This window comes from Brachyhypopomus gauderio, chromosome 1, assembly GCF_052324685.1.
Source record: "Brachyhypopomus gauderio isolate BG-103 chromosome 1, BGAUD_0.2, whole genome shotgun sequence".
NCBI lineage: Eukaryota > Metazoa > Chordata > Actinopteri > Gymnotiformes > Hypopomidae > Brachyhypopomus > Brachyhypopomus gauderio.
This window is the reverse complement of record NC_135211.1, coordinates 45732698-45753147: the sequence shown is the minus strand read 5'-3', so window position 1 is coordinate 45753147 and position 20450 is coordinate 45732698.

Here is a 20450-nt window from a genome sequence, read left to right as displayed (position 1 = left end):
TGGCCTGAAGAGGCTCGGTGTACGCCAGATGTAGCAAATCAAGAACGCTGAACTGTTCAGCGGTGAGTCACAAATTAGTCTAAACTACCAAACAAATGCGCACACTTAAACGGACGGCCGCAAACTAGATCCGTTTCCCCAGTCGTTTTTCTTTTAAGAATATAGCGTCACCTCATTCAGCGTATTTTATATGTTAGGTAAATATGTTGAACTATAAAAAGGAATTAAAGCAATACTGCAGCCTCTGCCTTGCAGAGAACTTTTACTTCAGGGAAACTTGCCACTGAAATCGACAGAGCCGTTCATTTGAATATATCTGCTGTAATCGTCCAAAACGTTAAGCACATGGCTCCATCATGTACTGTGAAACACACAACATGGACACCACCATCGGAAGTTGTCCGAGGACAAAAAAGTCTCGAGTCAGTTTGTGTGCGACTCAACTGGGAATCGAGCAGAGTTGGCCTGGATCCAGCGTGGAGTGCGTTATCTTTTGACCGCCTCGTATAAGCATGCTGGGTAAGACCGCGTGGCCTACGTTTCTGCAAACTGTGTTGCACAGGCCGTGCAATCCAAACTGGTGCAGATGAGCTTGCGTAGGTTTGGGCGCAATGCGTATACATCAGAGGGCAGAGGTGGGGACTCGAGTCACATGACTTGGACTCGAGTCAGACTCGAGTCATTAATATTAAGACTTTTGACTTGACTTGAAAAAATATTCAGAGACTTAGACTTGACTTGGACTTTTACACCAATAACTTGGGACTTGAATTGGACTTGAACCTGTTTACTTGCAAAGACTTGATTTTTTTTTAACCCCAAATCTAAATTTTTAAACGCATATTAATATTTATAAAGTGCGCCCCATTAATTTCATTTCCGTCCTTCTGACGCAGACCAGTCCTCTGCTTTTCCACACTCTGTACGTGTGAGTGTGCATGAGCTGCAGCACAACCAATCAAATGGGGGGTTGGCGAACGTAAATTTTTACCGGGCGGGGTGTAAAATGGACACAAATTAAGTATTATATCGCGATCGATCGATCGCCAGTGGTTGGTGCCAGAGCGAACTAGTAACTCATTGAATCATAGATGTGGATCAGAGGTAAATAAACTAGATTTTTTTCCGGCGTGAGAAATCGGATGTGTGGCGTGAGAGCGTGTGAAGACGGTCAAATGCGTGTGTCTGAGTTGGCAACCCTGGGTTCTGTATCTGAACTCGGGGAAGAGAGCCTCTCTCTGTCACCATCATAATATCCAGTTCTATCTCAGCATGGATTGTGTATTTGAAGACATCTACGTCGAGAAAAAAATATATTGACAAAAGTGGAGCGAGTTTTCAGCTATGGGGACATCATTCATCGTGCACAAATGACATACAGACTTTTGGCCAGCAAATGCAATGCAGAATAGTTTACTGAAATGTCTAAAGTTGCAGATTCCTGTTAATTGTTCAGTTCTTATATTTGTTTGTCTTGTGTCACTCACACATGTTCTCCAAGAAACCAGATAAGAGAAGAGAGGGAAAATGCTGTTATGGTTCTTTGTATTGTACTGTGAAAATATCAGCACTTTTTATTTGAATATGGAGTTCTACTTATGACTTTTTCACAGAATATTTATTTCTGGAAAATTGTAGTTTAAAGTATGAATATTTTTGCAGCTAAGTTTAACAAATTGAACTGTGCAATAAAGAGGTGTAATTTAATTTTTTTTTATACTTCGTGTTTTCAGTTGCACATGTTTTGTCAAGATTTGAGGAGAATACAGATTTAAAAAACGCATGTCTATTATTTACATTTAAAATGTACCTGCAACATTGGTAAAAAAAAATAAAATAAAGACTCGAAAGGACTTGAAATTCCAAGTTTCAGACTTGGGACTTGACTTGACTATTGCCTGTCTTGACTCGAGACTTGACTTGACTTGAGTGTCTTTGCTTGAGACTTGACTCGGGACTTGAGGTACAAAGACTTGGACTTACTTGAGACTTGCAAAACACTGACTTGGTCCCACCTCTGTCAGAGGGCCATGGATCCTACGAGACAGCCGATGGAATGGGGGAAGAGGATTGAGAGGGTGTGCAACGGTACACTGCAAAGACAATTATCCCACCAGGCCTCGCAGCAATTAGATAGATGAATGGCCGCGGGTTTTAATTAGAGCAGTGGGGACACACCGCACTTCATTATTCAGTGAAACCGAGCTAATTCCACCGGCTGGCCACGGGACGAGCAGAGGCGCTCAATCAGGAGCACAGGCGCCACGGCGCCGGAGAAACAGAGGAGGGGTCTGCGGTAGACCGAACGTTATGGGTCCGAGACATCCAAAGAAAAGTCGAACGGAACAGCCGGGCAAAGATGAGCGGAAAGGTTGCGACGTTTCAGAACGTCGGGGAGAGACCAAACGCGATTGGCCTGGTGAGCGGTGCAACGTTGTCCGTTTGCACAGAAGGCGGCGAGGACGCTGGCTTTCCACAAACTGCTTGTTGCCAGGTCTTCTCCGCCGCCGTGCAGAGAGAGTCCATGTGGCTTGGCAGAAACCCTGAGAACAGTGCACTTCTGCTGCTAATGAGGCACCGTGAATGAATGGAGGTTCCTGCTCTTCCTTCCTATTTAAACACCGCCCTACCTAGGAATCCTTGAAAACATTTCTCTTCCTTTTCTCTCTTTTTTTCCCCTTAAGCCTAGATCAATAATAAGATAGCATATTCACTTAGCATGGCTGCATTAAATGTAATATTCTGTGAGTAATAAGCCTAATAGCCAAGCTGAAACAGTTTAGCCTTTCGACAGTTTATTCAATCATGAGGATATTAGCATTTAAGTGGTTTGTTAATGCTTGAATCCAATTATTCACTCAATTAAGAGAGCTATTCTTTCACTCAAAGAAATGGCAGTTTCCAACTTTAAAATGTTTTAAACTTTAAATGTTTTGTTTGGCTATTTGTTTGTTGGGGGGAGGGACAGGGCCAAGAGAACCGCTACACTGAAGACCTCATACTATTTCTTATTATGATTAAACAGACCAAAATAAAATGTGCATTTAAAGTATGTTTAATGCCCATTTTTAAAGGGCATGAATTTCAACTGCTCCTGTCACAACCAAAGATTTGCTTTAATCACTGGGGAAAAAAATTAGTAAATGGGACACTTATGTATATCTATGTAGATCATAGAAATTAAATCACTAGATAAAGTGGTGGGACAGAGATGGCAATGAGAAAATGTGTAAATAAAAAAAAAAAGTGCCATGGTCAGTAAATTTTTCTATATTTGCTAAAGGTGAGCGATGATTACTGTCATTACGCCTAGAGGTTCACATGCTTATAACAGAACCCTGTGCTGCAAATAAACCAATTCATCCTCCCTTCTAAAAAACGCCCTGCATGCCTTCCTGGGAAACGGCACATAACTTATGCCCAGGTGGTGCAGCACTAATTAAATCGAGCTATGCTAGTTATTGTGCCTGTGTTCGCTGGTTTAATTTGAAACGCTTCAGACAGGCATGTCCTCCAGAGAATGATGCTGACGACAGGTGTAACAGGATTCCCGCTGTCCTAATGACCAACGACCACGTGACTGATATGATTCCTATCTCATCCACTAATTGGGCAGGATATTTTGTATGGTTCCTTGGAGAGATTATGGGATAGACGGTGTTTGTCAATATAACGATGAGCATAGCGCAACAATGTTCAGATTACAAGGTGCTATTTCAACAGTTATAGACAAGAAAAAAAGCAAAAAAAGACCAAATATATTGCCTCTTTTGTTATGGGCCTTGTTACATAGTCTGTTCCCCGCAAGCTGAATGTTTTATTTTATTTATTTATTTTTCAGCTTGTAATTATTTGTAAGTTGATGGCTTTTTAATTGCAGTGCCAAGTTGTACATTTGGTCTTGCTGTCCACATGCACCGTCTGAGCTGTGGCCATTACACCCAAATCATGATACAGGATCAGGCTCTTTGCTTCACTCCTGACCTTTATTATTTCATATAAATATACTTAATTACCTCTCATCCCATTGAAGTGAGTTTACAAATACTCCCGTAGACTTTTAATAGGGTAACGTCACTCTGCTGAGGTTATTTATCAGGTCTTCAAATGATAAATGGGCTGAATATAATGGAGAAATATAATGGTGGCAAGTGTTAAAGAAGCGTTCATTCACCACCCAGCAAAGGTGCACATCGCATGGGACGAGAGTGAGGATGTCTGGGGTATACAGCGCCATGGGACTTTAGCACCATTAGCCGGACAGTGAAGGCTTGTAACAATTGCTGCTTTTTTCCCAGTTCCTTCTAATCCAAAAAAAAAAAAAAAGCAGGGTGTTCTCGGAGACGTTTCCACGGGATAGCCGATTTTAGATTGCTTCTTTCCTTTTCTCTCATGCATGCATTAAAGCCGTTTTTTGGTTAAGAATAAATAATTTTTGAAAACTAAGAAAACCGAAGAAAAGGCTTATTAACCTTTCAAAATGCGACATGATCCAAAATAAGCAAATAAATATATAAAAAAATTAAATACGCCTTGCTGCGTACAGAACAAACAGAGCTGCAGACCCCAGTGTTCATGTTTAGAGGTTTGCCCTCCACTGGCTGGCTGTACACAACCCACCTTCTCCATGGATATTTCAAACAAGACAGCCATTAGGGCTGACTCTAAAAATAGAGATTGGATCAGGAACAAGGGAGTGTGTGAGAAGCAGACATGCACGTCCATTCACAACTCCATTACAACACCGAAATATCCCTGTCGGGTTTCTCCGGCCTTCCGCGGAAGCCAGAGATCCAAGGCAGTTATTGGCTTTTAAAAGCACCGGGTTCGGGCCCTCAGTGGGGCCATATGTGGTTTCCTGAAAGGCAAACAGTAGTTTGTGGTTTCTCTGGTGGGAAGGACCAGATTAGTTTTGCTGTCATTTGGTGGCAAAGCTGTAAACCATCCTGCTGAAAATGCAGTGCAAAATGGAAGGTGACCCACTTTTATTACCGTCAAATATAATCGAGAAAACACCAAAGACAGATGGAGCTAAAATACATCTCGCCAGAACGAGACAGAGAGGACTGGGCTCTCATATATCTGGATTACACCGTAAAACGAGCAAAAATTAAGGCAACAATTTTCATTAGGCGTGATGTTTTGTATTATAACATATGGAAGCGTACAGTGAAGACAGACGCCCTCCCAATCTGTATACATACCAGTATGTTCTTATGAAACCACTACACTGAGATATACTCATTTCTCAATGCTCATGTATTGCTTTTGCATTGAATTGTAAGAACTAGCCATAGGCTAGTTCTGGCTAAAAGACTAAATGATACAAAATAAAATATATTTCTTCCAAAGTGTGACAGACAGATTTCTGAATAAAACATATTTGAACACATTTCTAGACACAAAAAACATATTTTTATAATTGTTTTTGTCTTCAGCACATTTCAGTATAACAGTAGGTTCAGATTTTTCAGGAGTTCATCAGCAAACTGATGTGAAATGATGTAAAGCTACTGAAACCATGAGAAACAAATGTGTTCACCTCTCTATGATCACACGAGCTAAGACTAAAAGGACAACAGCGAGCGAAAGGTGGAGCGAAGATTCCCAAGTCAGTCTTCTGGCGCCATTGTTCTCTCCGTGAGGGCTGTGGCTAAGATACAGCACTCCCTCTGAGAGGGCGCTTCTTCCCCCTTTCCTGCTGTTTATCTACATGCTCCATCTGTGGGCAGCGAAGCTCTTCCGAAGGGTCAAATATGTGGTGGGCCTTTTCATTTCCTCCCTTATCGGCCCACCGTGTGTATTTCACAAGCAGCCAGGCTGGGGCTTCTGCTGGGGTTTCAGCCTGCTGGCAGCGTCTCAGTCACAAACCGGATGACCTTGAGGTAACAAAGCCCTGACAACAAAGGTGCAGGCTGAGCGATCCCCATCCTTACCTTCCAGCTTGGCCGGGGAGAGAGCCAGGGCACGGGGGCGATCACTGATCTCCTCATCAACACACAGTGGTACCAGGGAGAGAGCCAGGGCACGGAGGCGATCACTGATCTTCTCATCAACACACAGAGGTACCGGGGAGAGATGTGTGTCTGGGGAAGGAGGAAGAGAAGGGAAGAGAGGAAGAGAAGGGGAGAAAGAGAGGGAAAAGAGGGTGAGAGTGAGACTGAGGGAGAAAGAGAGAGAGAGAGAGAGAGAAGGAGGAGGAGAGGGAGAAAGGAGAAAAGGGAGTAATCTCAGCACTCTAAAGTGATGTGAGGTATCAGGCCACTCTAAGAACAGTTTCAACATCCTTCCTCCTCTTTGTTCATTATATGTATGCAGGCAATGTTGGGGATTTACAATCCGCTACATACACGCACCACCGAGGAAAAAAGTACAGACGGAAGCAACAGTGAAAATAAACTGAAGTGAAAATAAAAGGACGGCAAAACATTCTTTGTAACCACGTTCTGAACAACTTAGTACATTTGTCTCAATACATATGACGTCTATAAATGGCGCCAGGTACAGAAACCACATCACCAGCAATACATCCAGTGACATCACGAAAGTCTGTCATGCACGTCACGCAAGCCTACGTCGCACACGTCAAGCAAGCCTACGTCGCGCACGTCACGCAAGGCTACGTCGCGCACGTCACACAAGCCTACGTCACGCAAGCCTATGTCCTGCAAGGCTATTTCCCGCAAGCCTACGTCAAGCTGTCATTAAAGCCAATTTTAGAACTGTAAAATTGATAGTAAAGTACCAACTCATTAAGTATTTCGAAGTATTTAAGTAAGTCCAACTATTTAAACCCTTTTTACTACGTATACTTGAATAAATATATTTTCTGGTTTGTTTTTATGAAACTTCTCTGTATATAAACACACACACACACACACGCAAAGGTTGTGCCATCCTCTATCACACCACACCCAGTAGAGCGGAGGAGGAATGGTTGCAGCAGAGCCCCGCTTCTGCAACGCTGCATAAATAATAAATATGACCTTGCCTCAGAACACTCCAACTTGTGTAGCAGCCCTCCATCACAGTCCCATCCAAAGCTCAACTCTAATTCACAGTCTGGTATTATCACCTCCCTCCCTGCCCAACGATGCTCATTCAGTTTTCAAGCGCCCACATGGGGAGCAGCGGTATTTTTAGATGAGCAGTGAAACTCGGGGCGAGAATGAGGGAGAAAAAAAAACAAAACGAAACAAAACAAAAAAAAAACCATTTCACTCATGGCCATGTGTCTTGAAGGCCAAAAGAACAGCGTTTACTTTTACAGCATACGATGGGAGTGTGATGACATTGGCCACCAGACGATACGTTACATTTTTACCCAGCGTGGACCATTTAGGTGGTAATAATGATGTCATTTCCTCTTCAGATTGAGATGCCCTCTGATTCTATACTGTGGCTCCATGGTGTACTTCCAGGGTGTGCAAGGCAGGTAGCAGTGATCCTATAGATGTTCTCTGTACTCTGAGCTATAGGGATTATTTCATGAATTTTGGAAAACCGTCAAATCAAGACTCCTTTTCGCAAATGCTCTGTAGGGGGAATATGAAACTGAGCTGTTGAAAGGAGCCGAGCATATTACCCAGCTGGTCGGGAGGCAGAACACGGCTATTCTGCGTTTAACGTTTGACGACTCCTTCTCTGCTCTCTTCACGAGGACTCAAGTTACCTGAAGTTCATCGCAAGAGTTGTTGTAGACGTCACAACACACAAACACAGCTGCACTATAAAATGAAGTCATCTAAAAATAAATATTAGTCAATGTTGTATTACAAGTTTATTGCTTTTGTGGAATTCATCTGAGCATTTTTTTTTTATCCGTGACTTCAATATTGAGAAAGTTTGAAAATTTAACAAAATGAAAACATCCTCCACATTACATTTTCATTCTGTTAGATCTGCCATCTCACAAAGTTTGAAAGGTTTCAGCACACAAACTTAGATGTTTTTTGTATTCTGTGAGATCTCATATCGAACTGTGCAGGCTGTTTTTTTTTTTCGCAATGTAAATATTTCCATTTTTAAACAGCACCTCAGTTAACAATGCAAGCAAACTCGTCCCGAGCCGACAGCTGCAGTTTTACTAGGGTGAAAATATCAGAGCCATAGTGACAGCCCAGAGACAATCCTCCCTGAGTCACAGTTTCCATGGCGGAGATACTAGAAGGATGAGCTCCCTCGGGGGGTTGTTCTCGGGCCTGACCGCGGTGTCTGGCAATCTGCCTGATGGAAGAAAAGATGGAATGACTGCATCACTCCCCCCCCCCCCCCCCCCCCCCCAACGAGAACTTCTGAGAAGCCATTACTGAGGTTTTTCATCAAACGCTTGTGCAAGACGCTTTCTGATACCAGCACTCAACGGCAGGGCTGCTATTTAAAAACCACATTTAAAATTGGGGAGAAAATAAGCAAGTGGAACTTCCAGACAAAAAGTTTGAGCTGTGTTTGGAGAAGCAGAAGTTTATCGCAAAGTTTCAGAACAATGGGCTTGCTTGGATGTTTACACGCTCTTATCAGACATCAAATCACACAAGAACAGCGTCTGATCCACTTGCCTAAGGTCACTGTTCACAACACAGTCGAACGGACAAACAAAAAAAGAAAAGAAATTGGGATACGTGACTGAGCACCACGCATACACGTTCACCTCAAGAGTGGAACGGCACTCTTGAAATCAAGTTTTGAAGCAATGTTTCATGACTCGAAAGTCTAGTCGAAAAATCAGAGGTAGTTGCCGTGGATTCTATTCACAATATTAAGCGACTGCATTTCAAAAGGGTGAAGACACCAATAGTTTGTCCCTACTGCAGTTTGACGATTCACTGCACTGCATTAGGGCATGGATGACTTAACGGCAAACCCTGACCGACCAGCCATGAGAGAGTTTGGCATAAAAATATGTGACGTGAAGCGCAGCTGTGCGGTGAAACCTCGGTACTTTCTGAACGGTCTGGACAGCGTTTCTCTCCCCTGTTTCTGCAGGCCTCAGTGGCCCACTGAGCTTGGTGTTTTCCCCATTCTAAAATGCCCCGGGGCATTTTATTGAGCAGCTATCAAACCCTTCATGAGCTGAAACAGATGTGGAAGAGCAGCGACGACGTGAAACTCTGCAAATCCAGATTTTAAAGGAATGAAAAGCATCAGCACGTACCGAAATGAGCCATGCTCACAAACACCTGGATACCTGTAAGCTAAAGCGAGAGTTGTGCTGAGAACCACAGATCTTCCCTGATCAGAGAGCGGACGTTATGCAAAAGAGTGATGAGGACACTCTCTGTAACTTCTACAATCAATACATTAAACAAGGACTTTCACATTATTTATTAGGATTTTTTAGGGCCGAGCCGACATACATCTGATAGGATGCGGAAGGGATGGGGAAGAGTGATGTGCCCATATTACGACAGAAACATAGCGCAGGAAGACACAGCAGCATGGAGTTGTGAAGAGGCTGGCGAACCTCTACACATTACGCTGTTCGGAAACAAAGAAGGAATTTCGCTTACGCGGTCAAACATAAAGTCATGCAAAATTACGACTTTGATAACTGTGCTCTCAAACCTAAGTTGCACAGGTCAGCGGAATAGGGTCAATTAGTCTTCAGAGGCACAGTAGTCAGGGTGACCATCCACACCGTCTTTATCTGCTGTGACGTGTTCCAAACAACAACCAGGGTCTAAAGCAACCCTTAAAACCAAGTTATATAGATTCTGTTATGTGAAACTATAAATTCATTCCTGTTGACCTTTAAAAACTGTGACTAACAATTCAGGCACTTTAGCAAATCTTAGATGGACTAGAAGAGTCTCGGATGGGAAGCCCCTTCCATGTGAAATACAGCTGAAACAGGAAAAATAGCCATATAGATCAAAGTGCATTTCTCAGGCAACAGTTGCTAACAGCCAGAAAGTATCGTTTACGAATGCAGACGATCAAATGTTTATTTGTAAAGCCCTTCTGTAGTTTCTTTTCCAGCATTTTCTTTGTGTATAACATCTGCTTCATGAAGATGCTGATTTTGTATCAACAGTTTGACAAGTTACAGTAATGTAGACAGTTCAACCAAGGGACAAAATCATGTGGTCCCTCTGAGCTTATAATACCTTGAATCCCATCATGCCAGCATTGGACAAAGTGTCTGTATGTATGTATGTATGTGTGTGTGTGTGTGTGTGTGTGTGTGTGTGTGTGTGTGTGTGTGTGGAGGAGTGTGGGGCGCATTGTGTCCTCTGCACCCAGGATGAAATCCTTTACAGTCCATTAGCACAGAGACACCTCCCTCAGCTACACATGGGGGTGTGACTCTTACAAAGCCGGTCAGCGGGGCACTACCTGAAGTGTGCGCTGTCCTGACTGTGCCAAACCTCATCACATCAAACGCCCTCGGGACCAAGCATTTAACCCCACAGAGTGGGGGGAAAAAGCACCCTACCCTCTGCACTTTAGTCATTATAAAACCTAACAACAAACAGAAGGTGACATCCAAAGACCTCAGAGGAGAAGTATAATAAAGAAGTTTGTTTGTATTCAAATAGGACCATAATTTGTGTTTGTCTGTTTTTTTTTTTGTCTTGTTCTTGTGCTCAGTGCCAGGGCAAAGCAGTAAACAAACATGCAAGCCGGCGTGTGGGGCTTTGTGCTTTATCGTGTCGATAAGGAAGCCTGACAGGCAGTGAGGCGTGACAAAGACACAAGTGACTTTTGGGCAGGATGGAGGAGAACGAGGAGCCAGGAGGACACACGAGGCGGCGGGCGAGGGAGGTGGAGAGGTGTGAGGTACACGAGCGGACATGCCTGTGTGGTCTGAGAGGGCGTGTCTCCTAACTCCTGTCGTGTGCTGATGGAGAGCCTGTTTGTCCAGGATCTCTGCCCCACGCATCCCACCTGCAGACTTTGATAAGAGTAACCAAGTCATCAGTCTACAGCCCCCCAGTCTCTGTATCTCTTACATACAGACACAATGTTAAACGAACTCCTGTAGAGCCATCTTGGCTCCATTTAACTCTGGGAGCCACCAATTTATTATGGCAACATATACGTAAAAGCGAATGTGTAAAATGCATAGTAAGTTGTCAAGAATAGTACATGGATGGACTAGGTTTCCATTGGACAATGGGTCAGTCAGATGGGCATCTATAACTGATCAACTTATGGAAAATACAAACGCTTAAGTTGATGTTTTTTTGTACATTTCCATTAAAATACAAAAAAACTGAATATATTTCTCTATTGTAGCTTGCTTTGTTGTATACGTGTTTATTAACAAATCCAGTATACTGACCATATTATCGTCATTCCGTAGTGTACAATGTCAATGGGTGCGAGCTGGCCAGTTATTTTTGTAAAACGGGTATGAACCAGCACAGATGCATGATTCGTTTACGAACCAAGACGCGTTTCTCTGGGCGTCTGTCCAGGTCTAACATCACAATGGCGACATTTTCCTGTAGCTAGTAATTTACCATGATTGCATATCATGCATCTTGGTAAAGTTATTCTACCTGAGGTCTTTTATGTGTTAGCTTGTTTACGAATGAAATCTGGACCATTTTAATTAAATATCATTACCATAAGAGCGTTCGTTGATTTTGAAGGCCCACTTCAGAAAAGGTCTAGTAGAGAAATGACCAACGTAATTCCCCAGAAGTCCAGCATAAGATGTCAAGAACGGTATGAAGTGACTTATGCCTGCAGCGCGCATGCTATCTTGGAACATCGCAAAACGCAACAACAACGTAGCTAAGTGGAAGGATATAGTCAGTATGAAAATTCAATCAAGGAAATTATATCAGGGAATAATTAGCACAGTAAACATGCATAGCAATGTCACATCGCAGGGCTATCACCTTTGTGCAAACAAATCAGCGTTAATTACACTGCGTACAGCGATAGCTGCTGAATTTGGCTGAAGCAAACCCATATTTCTACAAATATCTCATTTTATCTCTGCACTCACCTCGTGCAGATCTTCAAACGCCGAGACTTTAGTCACTTAGGAGTTCAGCACAGCTGAAAGGTGGGATGATTGGAAGGCTCCTTGTTAGATAATTAGTTAGTTTTAATTAGTTAGCCGTTCCTGAAGAACAAAAAACGTTAACCATGAAGATGTTTTATTAATATATTTAGCAATTTGGTCATTTTCAGAATTACAAAATGGAGAATGTTATAATTTATTTATTTCTTACTAACTTCAGCGAGCCTGTGATGATAGAAGTTTATTCACATTGTCTACTACAGTAATTTTGTAATAGGCCTACACAGCCTAAACCTGCGATTGTAAAAAGAAAATTTACTTTAAAAAAACTAATACTAAAGTAGCTATTTATCACAATTTTTCATTTTATTTCATCGACCAGATCAGCATAGCACGTATACCTCGCGCTCGTCTTCTATCGCAGTGGCTTTGTTTTGCAAGATAAATAATAAATATGACCTTGCTCTGGAAAAAATAAAATATCATTTCGCTGGGTTTCCCTTCCCCGCCCCGGCGGCACAGGAAGGGACAGGCCTGGACGCTAAATAAAGTGTCACCGAATCCCCGTCAGGCGGGGAGAAGGAGATGGAGGTGTGGGGTGAAGGGATGGAGCAGCACTGGGGATGGGACGCCAGGTCACGAGAGACGCTCCAAAGTCACGCGCGCTAAGCACATTTGCACAGCTCTCTCTCTCTCTCTCTCTCTCTCTCTCTCTCTCTCTCTCTCTCTCTCACACACACACACACACACGCACGTATACTTTTCTTTCTCTCACATACTAACATTTTAGTGTTCTTTCTTTCTCTGTCTCTCACGTCTATCTCTCTCTCTCTCTCTCTCTCTCTCTCTCTCTCTCTCTCTCTCTGTGCTATCACAGGCTTTAAAATAAACCCAGCATCAGCTGTTCTGGGCTCTGTGCTCGAGCAGACTGACGTCTCCTCCACTCGTATTCTCTCTGCCAACAATGTTCACAGTTGTCGTTTAAGAAGAAACACTTGTTTCATCGGGCTTTGGGAAAATAGTCTAACGGCAAATATATATAGATTGCTTTGAGGACTTTATTTGGAATTATTATACACATCCACAAATCAAATAAGAGCAAAGGAGAGCAAATAGAAACCATTGATCTTGAGATATTAAATATTGATTTGAAAAAAAATGACAGATCCCGCGGGGAAAAGTGTGAATTACAATAAGTATGAAGACGTAGTATAATTTTATAATCGTTTCTTTTCTTCAGCAAACTTGAATCGGTCTATCACCATTATATCCATTCACATTGTTGCGTTTTTGCCAGAGTCAGCAAGACGCCTGTGAGGGTTCGTGTAGAGGCCAATTTATTATACCCTGGATGTTGTACCTGACCGACCAACACAGATCTAATGCGTCTTTAGGCAAAACTCCGCCGGTGTTGCCGAGACACAGGGGAGGGATGTCGGCCCGCTCGCTCACTTCTCGTTCTCCCGGACTTCATGTCCAAAGTCAGCGTGACAGAGCCCGAACTTGTGTCACCTTGGCCGCGCGTCGCCACCTTTCCATCGAGTAGCTCTCGGAGGATTTGCGACGGGGACTAGAGAGTACGTTTACCGCGGAGGGCGGGGGCGGCGAGCACGTCAGCGGTGATAAATGACACCGGCGCATCCTCGAGGTGCGCGCTGCCCTTGCTGCGTCTCCCAGGGGTCGCGCGCGCCAAGCAGGCCATGGGCGGGGGGCGCGTGTCAGAGCGCGCGGCGCGCGTGGACAGCTGCGACAGAGGTGGGGCACACGACCTGCGGTGTTGGACTGGCAGGAAAAGTATGTCGGGTGTTTAAAATGAGGAGAACCCCCCCCCCCCCCCACGCGCACGTTTTAGTGTACGTCATTTTCTGTTTCAGAAGGAACCGCGTTAGAAGAATGAAAAATATGGCTCAATCCGAAACGTTCTACTCAACCGTTAAAACAGTACAGTTTTTCAGTAGGCGACTGGGCAGTATACATACAATGATAGGACAGTGTGCTGCAATTGCATGCTTCAAAATGGTACTTTTCATTTTCATTGCATACTATGTATTCGCACATGCTATTTTTCATCTTGTACTGCTTTGGCATACTGTAGCTATAGGAGGAAAGTACGGCATTTTGGATGGAGCCTGTGTTGTCATGGACAGACTTCTATGACAAAAAATAATTTGTGTGACGTGAGATCTCATTTATATACGTTGCTTAAGCTCAAACGTGATAAACGTACACCTGGATTCTTAACTCAGTGTTTTCATGCATTTCAAGCACACGCATCCAGGGGGCATTCATGCGCCCCTTTCACGTTTCACCTTTGCACCTTTACTAAACGTAGTGAACAACATGTTTCAAATCTATTACTTTTCAAATAATTCAACTGACGTTCATTTAATTTGTGTTGAATGTAAGTGAATACGTCACCCCACACGTGTGTGCATCTGGGTCTAAACGCAGTGCATTGAAGGTTGCACATGTCTCAGGGTCTCTAAGTTCACAGCATTAATATGTCACCATGTTTTTGCTTATACACACAGAGAGACTACCTACTTAAAAGCTCCAGCTTTATGAGTCCTTAGATTTCAGTCTACAAAGTGCTTTCTTTCATTTTTTATTGTCCTTACCCTTTGTGGGTTGGATCCAGCCGTACTTCTATAAACAGATTCATAGACAAACACAAGCCAATTTATATTCATACAACACCACAAATAACCACAAAAGGCTTTTAAAGAAGCATTCAAAGCTACTTTGGGGAGGAAATGGGCTAAGGCCATACTCATGAGTGTATGTGCACAGTTTTACACTGACTGGACTCTGTAAAATGAATTGTGTACACATGTTTATGAACTGGAATCATTTTGTGTGAATGCAGACTGTTCACACATATGTACACACTCGGGATGGAAACATTACACATATGTTCTACACAAGTCTGCTCCTGATTGTGTAGTCTGGCCAGTCCTCTTGCTGTTGAATGTTATGGTGATGAGTATTACATTTGTCTCCTGTAACAAAATGCAACTCTACCCTGATCCAGATTAAATCTAATAATTTGAGATCATGTCAGTGTGATTCAGGATTATATTCTCCAGTGACAACTTGAAGTTAACTCATAAATCTCTTTGCAGATGCAGAACTTCAATGCCATGCCAAACGCGTTTCTGGTGTCAGATCTCATGGGACTGTTTTTGTTCGGAGATGTACGGCTGCCTGGTGAATATTGAAATATTGCAGTAGTCGTTTGATCCATTTCCAGCCTCTGGAGTGTCGCATTCTGCTCTCACTTGTGAACCATCATCTTGGATTATAGACTTTTAAAGGGAATGAAATAAAGATTGAGCCTGGAAAAAAAAAAACAATTTACTGTAGTGTAATGCATGCACACAATTCCCTCCCTTTAAATGCTGATCTGGGATCAGGTTTGTTGAACATTACATTACAAATGCACGTACAAAACAGGACTGAATGTAGACCAGCACTGGGATACTTGAGAAATATTTGCTTTAGTAGATCTGCTTTGCTATCTCAGTCTCTTTTACCCTATGATAATATGGTCAACCATGGTAGCGTTAAAAAAATTGTTGCCTTAACTGGAATGTAAGAGAATATAACATCCAGTGAAAACCATTTATATATATATATATATATATATATATATATATATATATATATATATATATATATATATATATATATATATATATATATCAGTAGCGAACCGTGACCATTAAACCTGGGCCCGCTACACCCCCCCCCCCCCCCCCCCCCCCGATTTTTTTTCCTCTCCTAATAAACTGCACTAAAGAATAAAGAAAAAACCGACAGTATAGCTTTAGAAACGCATGTAGTGCGTTCAAATAACATTTGTACTAGATAACTTGTTAAGCAAAATAAGTTTCCAAACAAAATAAGGTTTCACAGCTCCGTGGTTCTCGCAAGCGGAATATGTAAATGAGGACGTCAAAGGGCCGAATCGAAACTAGCTAGCGGCGGTAGGGTAACGACAGCTAGCGTCGCCACAGCGGGCGGAAATTATCATACAGTTAAGCCCGCCCACTAAGAGGGAAGATATGATTGGTCAATTTTACTGTCATTTGAAACTGGTATTGCGTTGAATTATAACTGCCAGGCCCTCTGTAAACGAACAGCGGGCATCACAGTCCTGATAGGGGGAGACACAGACTCACAGGCATCCACTTAACCCCTCACCTTCCAACACAGATTGAATAGACACGGTTGAATATTTTATTTGCTTATATTTTTGTAATTGTTTAGATGTCGATTGTAAAACTGTAAGTAGATAAAATAAAATTGGATAATTATATATATAATGTTTTAAGAATATTTTAGGCCCTCTGAGAGGGCGTAGAGGGCCCTGACGGTTCCCCACTGATATATATATATAATATTAAAAAACACAGCATAAATCGTGTCACACTTGGCACATTCATTAATTTAACATTTTTTGATTTGTCATTTTTGAAATGGTTACTAGGAAATAATGCTACTTTTGTGAGATAGATAAGGTTGTCGTCCTGCGCTGCACAGTGCATTTTTTTATTACAGGTGACAAATTTCACACCCACCAGAGAGCACAGGACCAGCTAATGAGCTGCCTGGCCCCGAGTCTGGCAAGAAGACGACAGGCCTCGCTCCGTAAAGATCGACCCAATGAGTCAATGCCTGCAGTTTACAGTTTTGTTTATATGACACCTCTGTGTTACCTTATGCATACTGAAAAGCAAATGGTAAGCAAAATGTGTAAAAAAAAAAAAAAATGAAATGATATTGTTACAGGTGTTGCCGTTGGGAAGATCAATTCTGTGCTAGTTTTATATTGATCCGAGACATTTGACACTAATTTTCAATCCAGAATAGATCATGCTATCACTGCATGTAGTGTGCAGTCGGTTTATTTTTTATTGCAGAATGGGAAGACTAAATATACCCCTGACTGCAGAGATGCATTGATAATGATAGCAGAGCTACATGTTGTGTCTGAGTGGACCCCCACTGATTTATGAAACACAGGTGTCTGGTTGGCTGAGGAAACAGTCAAGAGGAGCTGTCTAAATAATTAAACTTATTCCTTTATAGATAACTCACCCGTGTGCTCTTTTCGTATCAATAAAATTAGTATGATTTCATGATTATAAAATATATAAATCTATACTTAATGGTCTTAAATTCGAAATGTAGTCACATACCTATATGATGATGAAGGACCTCTGTCCAAACACTACAATTTTTTATCTCTCTCTCTCAATCTCTCTATCTATATATGTATACACACACACACACACACACACACACACACACACACACACACACACACACACACACACACACACACACACACACACACAGCACCGACATACAGGGTCGCTACATCCTCTGCATATACCCCCTCACAACAGGGTCGCTGTTGTGTTGCTGTATCCCACCGTGTAGAAAATTAACATTTAAAAAATGTCGACTTGCAGATGTGGTTAAAATGCCCATATAGCACTGACAAGGTCTGAATACTCGATCAAGTCACTAAGACTTTTATTGTTTTGGGAACTGTGACATGTTAAATGTAGAAGTTCGATGGTGGTCAGTTCAGTACATCGAGCATGAGAAACTGAAAAAGCAACAATCATTTTGTCTGGTTCTGATCTGGACTTGCCCAGGCGGGCTTGCCGATTAGCTGATCAGTGTGATGCTTCTCAAGATGAGGCTTTAGCTCAGATGTTTGATAAGTTTGTGATAGGTTGTTGATGAGTCTGCCTTATTAAATGTTGAAAAGTGAAGCTTTATTAAATGTTCATCCCATCACAAATCAGCTGGACCGTCTGACTTAGAAAGTGATGAAGATGCTACCCCACCCCACCCTCTACACCCTCTTCAGTAAACATGAATTTTTCACACTGAGCTGGATGCCACAGATCTGCTACAAGCCCATGTCAAGATTTCCTGCTGCAAATTTTGGGCTGAGTTTCATTTTAAACAAAAAACCCATAAGTAACCTTACTACCAGCAGTTAAGTGGAGGTATTGCCCTCAGTGTGTGTCACCATTACAAAGTTATCACACCTAATGAAAAATATTAGACTCATATATTAGGATAATAGTGTGTCATGTGTTGGATGTTTGATTCAAGATTCTTTTCTAATACGCATATGGTGTGAGATCTGATGGGGTCTTAGGTCACACCCTATTTGCTTTGATTTAAGGTCACACAATGCTACGTTGATGTGTTTTTTCTCACCACCACTGCGGGTGTCACATATGTGTTGGGTGTTAATTAGACAGACAGCCAGGGTATATTTTGTCATTAATGTGAGCTGTAATGATGGCCACAGTCCACATGCTAGTTTTGACTCCGTGATCTGTAAGCTATGCAGTCCTCCATTTGCCATACGATTCACACTAAACAGTAGACAGAAGACACATGAAAGAAGTTCTGTCACATTTGCTCTCATATTTGAACATGATTAGAAGGATTAACACTAACACTAGGATTAAATGTAAAAATACTAATCCAAGTTAATATTAATATAGTTAATCTGCCTGTTGAACCCAGATATATAATCTATATCTATATATAAAATAGATAGAAATATAGAAATACCCTGTTTTCAATGCACACACACACACACACACACACACACACACACACACACACACACACACACACACACACACACACTTTCAGATCCCTTATTGGTTTATATATCATCAAATAACAGGGCCACCAGTTTCCCACACTAATATTGCACTTCTAAGAGAAATAAACCTGTATTGTTCATCCTTCTCTCAGAACGCAGTTTGTCATTCAAGTGCTCCAGCATTGTCTCGTATTTGCTCGCGAGACAAAGCCCTGTGGCCGTGCGGGTACAGCCGCATGGCTCAGCGGACAGCGTCCACGCGGTCCGTCCCCTGGGTCTCGCAGTGGCCATGTTTGCTCTGTGCTCCTCAGAGTGGACGCATTACATACACAGGTAACTGGAGGTGGAGCAGACTGCTACAGCCCAGTGCTGGTGGTGAGCCAGGGCATGTTACTGCAGTCCAGCAGTCAAAACGGACAACTTGATCTGAATGCTTTGGTAGGGAGGTGTTTGACTTGGCGTGAGGAGGGTGTCTGATTTGGCAAGGTTAGGGTGTCTGATTCAGGGAGGGGGGTGTCTGATTTGGCAGGATTAGGGTGTCTGATTTTGTGGTGGAGGGTGTCTGATTCAATGGCGGAGGGAGTCTGATTCAGGAAGGGAGGAAGGGGGGAGTCTGGGCAAGAGGAGAGGGTCTGATTTGGTGGGAGGAGTGTCCATTGTGCCATGTGCTCACCTCATAGCTTCTGTCTTCTCCTGGTAGCTGTCTGATAACACAGGATTTGACTGTTGTTAGGACATATTAGCCTACTGCATACTCTCAAAACTTTCATACAAAGTACAAAGTACAAAGACTGCTTTTTAAATTAACATTCATAAGCAATAACAGTGAATGTATTTCCTTTCTGATGCATACTTATTATATGTATTTATAAATTTAAGACATAATTTTTATATTAATTAGATTGCATATCCACATGCAAAGAGTTTGCTTTCAGTAAAATAACTACAAACACAAATATTCAATAATATAAAACAACCTTTGATTCATGTAGGTAATATTTTATTTCTTCTTTAAATTTTTCAAAACTATTTTTTTATAATAAATTTTGTACTGAGGTCGATAAAGAATCATCACAATTGAACAGAAAATACTGTAGAAAAGAACAGCACTGGTAGAAAATAAAAGCCAACAGAAATGAAATGCCACTGATGTCGTTTAGCTCATATCTGTGATCTCTCCTCACTCCGCCAAAGCTGGTGACAGGATGGAGACAGACATACAGGGATACAGACATATGGGAGAGACAGACATATGGGAGAGACAGACATACAGGAGAAACAGTACAGGGGAGACAGACATACAGGAGAAACAGTACAGGGGAGACAGATATACGGGGGAGACAGACATACAGGAGAAACAGACATACAGGGGAGACAGATATACGGGAGAGACAGACATACAGGGGAGACAGACATACGGGAGAGACAAACATATGGGAGAGACAGACATAAAGGGGAGACAGATATACGGGGGAGACAGAGTAGACATGGAAGAACAGGAATGGCGTGAATGGTCTGCATGGGACGTGCCTCGAATCTGCAAACCAAACGACAGGACCCATCAACCTCAGCGGACCCAGCGGAGAGTCTTGCTTCACCCCATTTGCAGTGTCTCAGAGAAGTTTCCACGCAGAGGTGCAGGCGGCGGGCAGAGATTTCTCCCACAGCTCGGGGAACCATGGGACTCCGGGATAATCGCAGGGACGCTTCTTCCATCTCCACGTGTCACACCCGAAACATGTTTGCATACACGCACTTTGCAGACAAGTACAACTGCTCCGGGGGTGGTAACATGGGTTTATCATTTGGTATGACATTTAGATAAAGGCT